Below are 10,578 nucleotides of genomic sequence, written 5' to 3'. Positions count from 1 at the left end.
TACTGGATATTTAATAATAAGACTGATCATTGGCCTTTGGATAGGCGGAAGTATTCTATATGAGGGTACTTCAAAGGGGTTTGGGACAATGAGATCAGAAGTGAGTCTATACCACATTTTCCTTATCCAGCCATCAGCTGATGGACATCGAGGTTGATGCCATCATTTGGTGTGCAGATATAAGGATTGCTTCACCGATGTATACCATACATGTGACAACACACCATTTTGCCCTATTATTCTCATTTTCACGAATCCTTCACTTTGTGATATCAATCCTCTGTTTCCAAGAAAAATAAACAAATAGGTCTTGAAGTACAAAACAAGATATTTACTTTTGTGCAAAAAAGATTTTGAAATCTGTAGGTTTTTCATAATACTCATTTGCTATGAATTTTTGAAGTTGCCTGTATGAATAGATTTCAATAATTTTATACCAAATAATTTAGGTTTTTGTTCCATTTTCTACAAACCTTCCAAAGTTCCCTGTATTTAGTTTAATATGATTAAGTTGCTCATATATCTATATAGTATGTATATAAGTATGTACATTATATACACCTTGACATTTATCTTTGCTGAACATTGCTTTTACCACATACAAAATAAGACTGGTGATATTAAGGAGATAGGTGCTTAATAGAGAAAGGGGCACCTCAGGTTGGTTTTTTTTTTTTTTGACCTCCTAAATTAAAATTGCTTATTGTGCTCCACTTTTATTTCCTTATAGAAGACACGATGCCTTTATATCCCTTGGTTTGAGAAAAAAAAAAAAAAACTGAAAAAGAACCTTCCACCAAACAAGACCGGAAATCCAAAACCTGTCCACCTTGTCAAAATAGCATCACACATAGAAATTATCCAAAGTATCTGCAACGCACTTGAGCATCCATCCCACCAGACCCAATCCAAGCTGTCAATTTGAGCCATTAATAAATGAAAAAAAAATCTGTGATGCTCAGCTCCGGGAAGAAGGAGTCTCTGGCTTTGTCATCCCAAAGTGCTGTGTTGGAGAAAATGTTTCAGTATCAGCTAAATTGTTCTTCTTGCTAACCAACTTTTCTGGAAATTAAAGACAGTCTAATAAGTGTGCATCAGAGTGCGCAGCCTGAGCTAGTATGGCCTCATTGTGCCAGCAAGACATGCTGGGAAACTTAAATAATTTAGATCGTCAGATTTCCTGGAGTATCTAGTTTCTGGGTTGCTTTGGCAGCTCAGGCGTAGAATAAGAGCCAGGGTTGGGAAAGTATTCTAGTCATGAGTGAATTCATATCTGTGCCATTACATAAAGATCAATTTGTTTTTTATTGCTTAACTAGAGCAGTAATTAGGAAAATCTAGGATCTCTATGAACCTCATCAGAAGATATATTAAGTATTGCATTGGGATAGCCTTTTTGCATTCATAAGAGGCTTCAGTCCTCCTACGTTGTATTTTTAAAAACTGAGGTTATTAGTTACATAAGCATCTATCTGCAAGCATTGCAGAGCCTGCAATGAGCTCTCAGCACAAGACCAGTGGTCTCTGTGTCGCCTGCTGTTACTGGGTAAGGAGCACTGACCCTCCTCAAACAGTGTTCATGACACATGAAGTACCCATGGCAGGATAGAAGTCCGTGAGTCAAGAAGAGTGAAACACGGTGGTGAACAAGCTGTTCTACATAGACTCTCAACATGAATGGACCCAGACCGGGACCCAGAACTTGAGAATTGACTACTTTCAAAAATAGAATCTTCAAGTTGGAGTATTGACACTCAACATCCAACAAGAGTCAGAATGGTGAGATAGTTGAGACCATGGATCCGAGAGCCCTCGGCTGAGATTCAGATTCCAACTCTGCTATGCAGACAGGGTGCTCAGCTCTTCTGAGCCCAAGAGGTTTTGTCCCTAACACAGGAATACCAGCCTCAGTTTTATAAGGCGACCGTGAGGATTCATTAGTGCACTGTTAGGAGCTCAGAAAACGTCAGTTGTTTTTATTGTTGCTTGAACATTTACTTCGTTTCTGTTGTGGTTTTGAGCAATTTAGATAAGTTATTTCAGTCACTACTCACAAAAGGCCTATAAGCTTTAAGGAGAAGAATGATAACAGCGAAAAATCAACCTCTCCCAAAGTTTAAGTAACTGAGGAAAGATGCACTCAGGCAGTTTACTCCAGTGTCCCTGTAACTACATTACCCAGCCCTTCTGAACTGCACTGCATTCCCTGCCAAGCACTTTGTCTTTCCCAAAGGGTGCTATAGCTTCAAACTACAAAAGAACTCTTATTACAGCAGGGATCGCCATCATGGTACTTTTCTAAAAATGACTACATGTGTCAGTAGATTTCTCATGGTTACATGGATTCTCATGCTGCAAGTTACCTGCTTTGGACTAAATCTAGATTCCTTTTAATTTAGTTAGACTATGCAGATGACTGTGTAAAAACTGGAGTTGTTATGCTTGTGAAATTAAAATGCTATTTTATCTAAAAATAGACATAGAGCCTGTTAAAAAGAAGCTCTGAAATACCTGTCCTAATAGGAACAATTTCTGCCCAGAATGAATCAGCCAAGTTGACCTACACAGGAAGGGGCTCACTTCTACCCACAGAAATCAGAGGGCACACCTAAGGAGACCCAAGGGAAAAGTGAGCAGACAAGTCTTGAGGTCCAAGTAGAAACCACATTCAGAAGGTTAGACATAAGTGAGCACAGGTAGGATCCTACTGAAATTTTGAAAGATGCCTCACAAAAAATGTTTTCAGGGTCAGAGAAATCAGCTACAAAAGGAACTATAGATGGGGAAAGTGTTCGGAGATAAATAGAGGGTTCGAAATCACAGGAGAGCAAGGGTCAAACCCAACATCTATATGATGAGATGTCACATCCCAGTTAAGTGGTGAGCTTAAGATCACAGTAGAAGCTACCACTGATGACTATTTGATCATTACTATTAGATATCTGTGTCATGGAATAAACAGGCAAACAGAAATAGTGATCCTGATGGGGTTAAATAGACACAAAGCCAGCATCTCTATTTTCACCTAACAGGGATTCATTCCCAACTGGGAATATTGGAGGTAAAAGTTAAGAAACTTGGGAGGCAATGTCTATGAAATGAGAAATACTAAACAAAGAAAACATTCCATATGTTGAATGCACGAATTATTCAAAAGAATAATGATGGGAGTATAGCACAGCTTTTTCAGAAATGTGTTGACTTTCAAATAATTAATTTTTAAATAGTCTGTGCTTTTATTTACTTATAAAAGATTAATTAATTAATTTGATAAAGTGAGAGAGAAAGAGAGAAATCTCCCATCTCCTTGTTCATCCCCAAATGGCTGCAACAACCAAGTCTGCACCAAGTCAAAGCCAGGAGCCAGTAACTTCATCCTGGTCTCCAACATGGGTGGCACGATGCATTAACAGGAATCTGTATCTGAGGCAGAGAAACTAGAACTCTAACCAGCATTTGAATGATGTGGTCAGTGGCAGCTTGATCTACTGAAAAAGAAAAAAGAAAAGAAAAGAAAAATGCCACCTCTTGTGCTTTAAAAAATTTATTTACTTTTATTGATTTAAAAGGCAGAAAGACAGAGACAGAGATAGATAAAGAGATCTTCCATCCACTAGTTCACTCCCTAAATACCCGTAACAGATGGGGCTGGACCAGGCTGAAGCAAGAAGCCAAGAACTCAATGCAGTTCTCCCAGGCAGGTGGCAGGGTACCCACTGTTTGAACCATCACTTGCTGCCTCCCAGGGTGCACTTTAGCAAGATGCTGGAATCAAATGCAGAACAGAGACTCAGACCCAGACACTTGACCAGGAATCCCAAGCAGCATCTTAGAGATTGCAAGATTCCTTCCCACTAGTCTTTGATGTGTTATTTGTGAAAGACCTTAACTTCCCTCCACATTGACTATTAAGCACAAGTGAAGCTTTTTTTCCCTTGCATGCTTTGAGCTAATCGCCTACTAATTTTTCTTCTGCCTCTCTGGTTGTTCCTTCTGTCTTTCTCAAAGCTCATCTTTGGGATCCATGTGTGGTTCAGTGGGTTAAGCCCATTTGTGATGCCAGCATCCCATATATGTGTGCTACTTGAGGACCCAGCTACTCCTCTCCTGATCCAGCTCTCTGCTGGTGTTCTTGGGAAGGCAGTGGATGCTGGCCCTGTGACTCAGTTGGGAGATCAGGATGGAGTTCTTGGCTCCTGGCTTCAGTCTGATCCTGCTCTGGCTAATGTGGCCATCTGGGAAGTGAACCAGCAGATGGAAGATTTCTCTTTCTTTATCTCTAAAACAAATATTCACCTTCCTCCTACCTTTATATATAAACTTTTTTAGGGATTTCTTGTCAACTTCTCTCATTGCTCTGTGTACTTCTGGGTTATCTCCCTCACCAGCTTCTACTGCTTCTGTCGTGACTGGTACTAATTTAGGTGGGTCATAATGCTGTAACAAGCAGACCAGATAATCTGGGTGCACAGTGGAGTTCATTTCTCAAGCAACTGTCCAAAGTGAGTATTTCTGGTGGTTAGGTGGATGCTTTCCATGTGAAGATTCGGCAATGCTGAGTCTTCAAACATTGGCTCCAAAATCCACTGGCATTTTGCCATTGAAAGTTCCTACCTGGATGAAGGTTAACATGACAGATAACAGAAGGAAGGCACATCCAGCTTTCGTGCTGCCTTGGTTCAGGAAAGGCACATTATCATTCAGATCCTACCGGTCAGATCTAGTCATATGGCCTCATTTTACTGGAAATTAATCAGAGGAGCATAGAAAGAAATAGAAATTACTTTTAGTGAAGAACCAGAAATGTATATGATATCACATCTATATATTCCCAAATGACAAATATTTCTGGACCATATAGTCAAATACTAATTTCCATATCCACTAGGAAAGTCTTACTGATATTTAAAAGTCAACATGTCTTAATCTAAACTGGTTAGCTTGCTATCGAATATGTGTTGACTATCTCAGTAAAAGAAAACTGGGAATAATATTGATTCATATCTCTCTCTCTCTCTCTCTCTCTCTCTCTCTCTCTCTTTCTCTTTCTCACCTCTCATGCCCTATCACCAACTCTCATCAATTCCTCTTCTCCATTGTCATCCTCATTCTCCGAGTGAATTTTCAGTATTGTCTCATAACTCATTTTCCTGATTTCAGTCTTGAGGAGTTGCTTCTTCTCTATTCAGAATTGTTTTTCTCAAATATTGTGCTGATTAAGCCACAGATAAACATCAAAATCATTAATTATTCTGCATTCATCCCAGGGCAAAATCCAGTTTCCTTAGCTGGACACCTGGTACCACAATAACTTCTTAAATGGATAAAATAAACTTTTTCAGAAGGCTTTGTCCTGATCTGCATGCCTGTGTAATTCCATAGCAGTTCCTGCCTGTCGAATAGTATTTATCACATATTGTTTGGCTTTCCTACTTGGGCTTTAAGTCCTTTAAAAGCAAGGATGGCATTGACTGCTATTTGATATGCAGCATGTAACATGTTTCCTTATATCCAGTAGGTTCTCAGATATCCAGCATATGAATTAATAGACAGTTGCTCCTGCTATGGCTGAGAAAGTAAATCTAGGATATTGTCTGGGGGCGAAGGATCGTTTTGTTGAACAGCGCTCATAATTGACTTTATGTAACTAAGTAGGGACTACTATTAATCATAATTGCAAGGGACATCAATTCTTCAGAGAAAAGCTGGCAAGATGAGGAACTGTACTTCCCAGGGGGTTGCAGCTGGCTGAGAGCCACATGTAAGGAGATTTGTGTACAAGTTACCCAAGGTAGAGAAGGTGCAAATGAATGGAGAATGGAAGCAGTGCAGGGCAGGTGGTCCATAGCACAATTCCAGAGGGAGTTTTTCACCCAGATAATGAGGAGCACCAACCTACCTAGAAGTATGCAGCCAGACAGTCCTAATTGTGCATAAACTCCATGAGAAAAAGAGAAAGAATTTTAGTTAGTGTCAAGGATGGAAAATTGTAGGAAAAGTAATTTCTAGGGTATTTTTGGGAAATGTTCTTACATAATGTCCTGTGTGAGACTCCTGAGACACTCTTCAAGATAAAGTAAAAAGGCTACAATGATCTTCACAGCTTCCAGAATCACACAGATGTTTCCTTCAATTGGACATTCTAAACGATGGCCATGGGAACTCTGGAGATTATGTGAGCTATGCTTGTCTGAATTATTAATGAAAAATATTTCAATAATTGCTATAGTTAAAGATGTCAGATTTTTTATTTCTTTTTTTTTTTAATTTTTTTTTTGACAGGCAGAGGGGACAGTGAGAGAGAGAGACAGAGAGAAAGGTCTTCCTTTTGCCATTGGTTCACCCTCCAATGGCCGCCGCGGTAGGCGCGCTGCGGCCGGCGCACCGCGCTGATCCGATGGCAGGAGCCAGGTGCTTCTCCTGGTCTCCCATGGGGTGCAGGGCCCAAGGACTTGGGCCATCCTCCACTGCACTCCCTGGCCACAGCAGAGAGCTGGCCTGGAAGAGGGGCAACCGGGACAGGATTGGTGCCCCGACCGGGACTAGAACCCGGTGTGCCAGCGCTGCAAGGCGAAGGATTAGCCTAGTGAGCCGCGGCGCCGGCCAGATTTTTTATTTCTTAAAAAATATACAACCATCAGCTCGTTTGAAACATTCCACCTAAATTGCATCCATTTATCCTCTCAATAAACATGCGTAGAGTGGCCAATGTATACAAAGTAGTATAGAGGATGCCCTGGCGGAGTGGATGGTAGATTATATATTATATTGCTGAAGAAATTAAATAATCTATTGGGAGAGAGTGAACATTTTACAAGTAACTGTGTTAAAATTTGGGTCAGGATATGCATTATGGCAGATGAATACAGCAAGAGATAAGGAAACTAAGCAAATGGATAAAAATAACCCAAGCAAAAATGAGGAGTTTTATGAAGCAGAAAATATCTGAATTTATCTGAATAAATAATGAATCTAGAGCAGGTGAAATGAAAGAGAAGTTTTATGAAAATGCCTGACTCAAACAATCAAGTAAGTCCAGTACAGAGAATAGGCACTGGCCTGGATTGAGAGCCTAGCAATTCCTTTTACCATTAAACATCAAATCTCCACCCATCAGTCCAAAACCTACATCCAGTTGCTCAGTGATCCAAACTATAGGACACACACACATTTCATGTACATCTTAAACATAAGACTTCACGTTATGAAAGAAATGCTTAAGAAACTGATGATTCAAGGCTTAGACAACCAAAAGAAGTGAGTTTATCCAGAATCGGTAGTATAAATATGAATAGCAGCTACTCTAAAGACAGGAAAGCATAGGGGAAAAGCACTGGAGTGTGTTTTATCTATTGTGCTTAAATCATGTAACTGGAAGAGGAATAAAACCAATCATAGATCACCTTTAGGCAAGAAAATAGATAATTTGTTGGTTTAAAGTAATTCTTCTGGGTTACAACTCCAACTGGGAAATAAGCACTTCAGCCAATGAAATACAGCGTCCTTTAAAATGTGAATTCAGGAAAACATTTAAAAGCCCAGGTGTGTGGTAAAATTCATAAAAGTGCTAGAAGGATATTTTCATCTCAAAGAACAAGTAAGTACATACACACAGACCAACACACTTCAATCTAAGAACAACAACAAAACAAAGAGATCCAATAACAACACATATTGAATATAATAACACAGAGTGAGCATTATTTTGCAGTACTTGCACAAAAATAGTGGTAAATAAAAACATTTTCAGCGTGATATGTTTACAGAATGAATGCATTTTTATAGTTGATATTATGGAATTGTTCTACATGAAACAAGAAATTGTGTGTTTATCTAACTAACAGATAATTTGAGATATTATGTATTGGTTTGCTTTAACTTCCTCAGTGTACCATATCTTTTTCAAGGTAGGGACCAACTTGTAAAATGTATTGACATAACCACGTTCTTCACTCCAAGCCACCTCTGAGGGCTGAGTTGTGAGGACTGGATAGCCAGGAGCCAATATTCAGCCTAGGATATCCTGGACAGCACACGACCATGCTTTTTTTTTTTTTTTTTTTTTCACTTTGAAAATAAGAACAAACATACATAGTCATAAGATAGTCCAAGTCTAAGCAGCTGAAGAGAGGCCTCTTATACTCTTCATAAATAAATCTCTCTTCAATCTGTGCCTGAGAAAATCAGAGAAGCTTGTCCAGAGACCATGGGCATACATGAGTGGGAACAAGAAGATAACTAGAAATTCCAGATTCATGTTTAGTCTAGCGTGCTTTCAGTAACCCTCTTTTTGAAACCATCTTTACTGAAGGATGATTTACCTAAACAAATGTCCTTCTTCTAAACTCAATGTGTGTTCAAGTGACCCATGCGATGGGCAGATTGTGAGCAGTTACTGTTAGCCACTCCTTCAGACTGTTTGGGCTGCTATACAGAATACTATGGACTGAATGGCAGACAAACAACAGAAATGTCTCCCCACAGTTCTGAAGACAGAGATGCCCAAGATCAAGGTGCTAGCCTGGTGCAGCAGGCCTGGGGAGGGCTCACCATCTCGTGGCTGGAGCAGGTGAGGGAAGCCTCTCCAGGTCCTTGACCATGAGGGCACGACTCCCATTGCTGAGCGTGGAGCTCTCACATCCTGACCACATCTCAAGGGCCCCATCTCTGAATGCTAGTAAATGGGGTAATGGGTTTGAATATATAATTTTTTGAGTACAGGCTGGGACATCAACATTCAATCCATAGCAACCACTGACCATGTACATTTGATGCCTCCCTGTTTATATTGATAGCAATGGCATAGAAGGTCACTGGAATGTTGCAGACTCCTAATTCTTACTTTATGGATTCACATGCATTATTTCATCCATTCTGATTTAAAAAATTTTTGCAAAGCAGGTTTCTTATTCCCATCTTGACTACTAAAATAAAAACTACAGTTTCAAAATGCATGAATAATTTTTTCAAGCTCACCCGGATAGCAAGGTGGGGGACAAGACAAGATTTGAATTTGCAGCTATGTCTAGTTTAAGGCCACTGCTGTTTTGTTTGTTGCATATTGCCCTGAGAAGATACAAAGACCATTACATCAGCTACAGCCATTTTCCCCAGATCTCAAAGGAGCAAAATTATCAAAAAACTTAAGTAGCAAGTGAGGACGAGATGGTAGAGATTCTTTGATGGAAAAAGAGCTACTAGGGACATGGGGCAGAGCCAAGGCATGTGGTCCAGTTGGGTAGCAATGGCATTATGCTTTGGAGAAGGTGCTCTTCTGTTGTTGAATTTAATTAAAGGCTTCCTGACGGTATGAGGGAATGCCGGGAGGATGAGGATGCTCAAGAACTTTTGCTATTTGGGGCATAAATTGCTCAGAAGTGAGGAAGAAGCATGTTTAAATCTTTCATACTAGTACTTTCATACTGGTACCAAGCAGATGTCAGAATACCAAACGAACAGGCTGAATTCATTCTCCAAAACTCATTACTCACTCATCCTACCAGGGAAGATGAATTGCAGTAATATGTTAATGAAAAAATATTTAAGAAATGTAAAACTCACAGATACTAAAATATAGAAGTTTGGATATATGAATTTTTAATGTGGATCCAGGATTTATAAAATGTGGCTGTAAATGACTTTAGATTTTCTCTTCCTACTTACATTTCATATTAAGTACTATAAAATATTTTAGCAGCTTTCAACCAATTTTATGTTATAGTGTTATAGGCTCCATTAATATAACTGTGTGACAAAGTCACATGGGTAGTTTTGCAGCTACTAATAGAATCCTTTAGAATTTGAATCAAGAGACCTTCGTGACATTGTACAGTTTTCCAATATAAAGTACAATTAGTCATCATCCATTTAAAAATGCAGAGAAAGGGGAGAGTGCTTGGTCTTGTGGGTAAAATGCCCACATCCCACATGATATTCCTTGGGTTGGATGCCAGCTGTTCCTGATGCCACCCTCCTTTGATGCAGACCCTGGGGGGCAATGAATGGAGAGAAGAATGGAGGCTTAGGTGAATAGGCCCCTGCCACCAACCTGGGAGTCCTGACCTGAGTTCCCAGCTCCCATCTTTGACCCCAGCCAGATATCACTGCAACCATTTGGGGATTAAATATGTGGCTAGGAGCTAGCTCTTCCTGTCTCTCTTGTCTTTCTGTCTCCCTTAAGTTGCTAAATAAATAAATGCATTTAAAATGTCATAAAAAGCTCACTTTTACATGTGTTCATTTCCAAAATTTCTTTCAACTTTAAGTTGTATGGAAACCTCCCTTCTAGGTCTTCAATGAATTAAAGCATAACACAATTTTTGATATCTTCCTATTGGAGCCCAAAATATCTTAGCTACTCATTAGTCCCAGATAACTATTTATGTCTCCATTTCTCAACAAGTAATCCTGAAACTTGCCTATCTAACATGATATGGACCTTAGAAATATTCAGTTAGGAGCAGGCATTGTACCTAGTGGTTGTGCAAATGATGGAGATGCTAGCATCCCATACACAGAGCTCGAGTTCAATGACTGGCTCCAGCCATTCATTCTAGCTTCCTATTAATGTGAACTCCG

The sequence above is a fragment of the Lepus europaeus genome, chromosome 22 (genome assembly GCF_033115175.1).
Source record: "Lepus europaeus isolate LE1 chromosome 22, mLepTim1.pri, whole genome shotgun sequence".
In the NCBI taxonomy this organism is placed as follows: Eukaryota; Metazoa; Chordata; class Mammalia; order Lagomorpha; family Leporidae; genus Lepus; species Lepus europaeus.
This window is presented reverse-complemented; position numbering follows the sequence as displayed.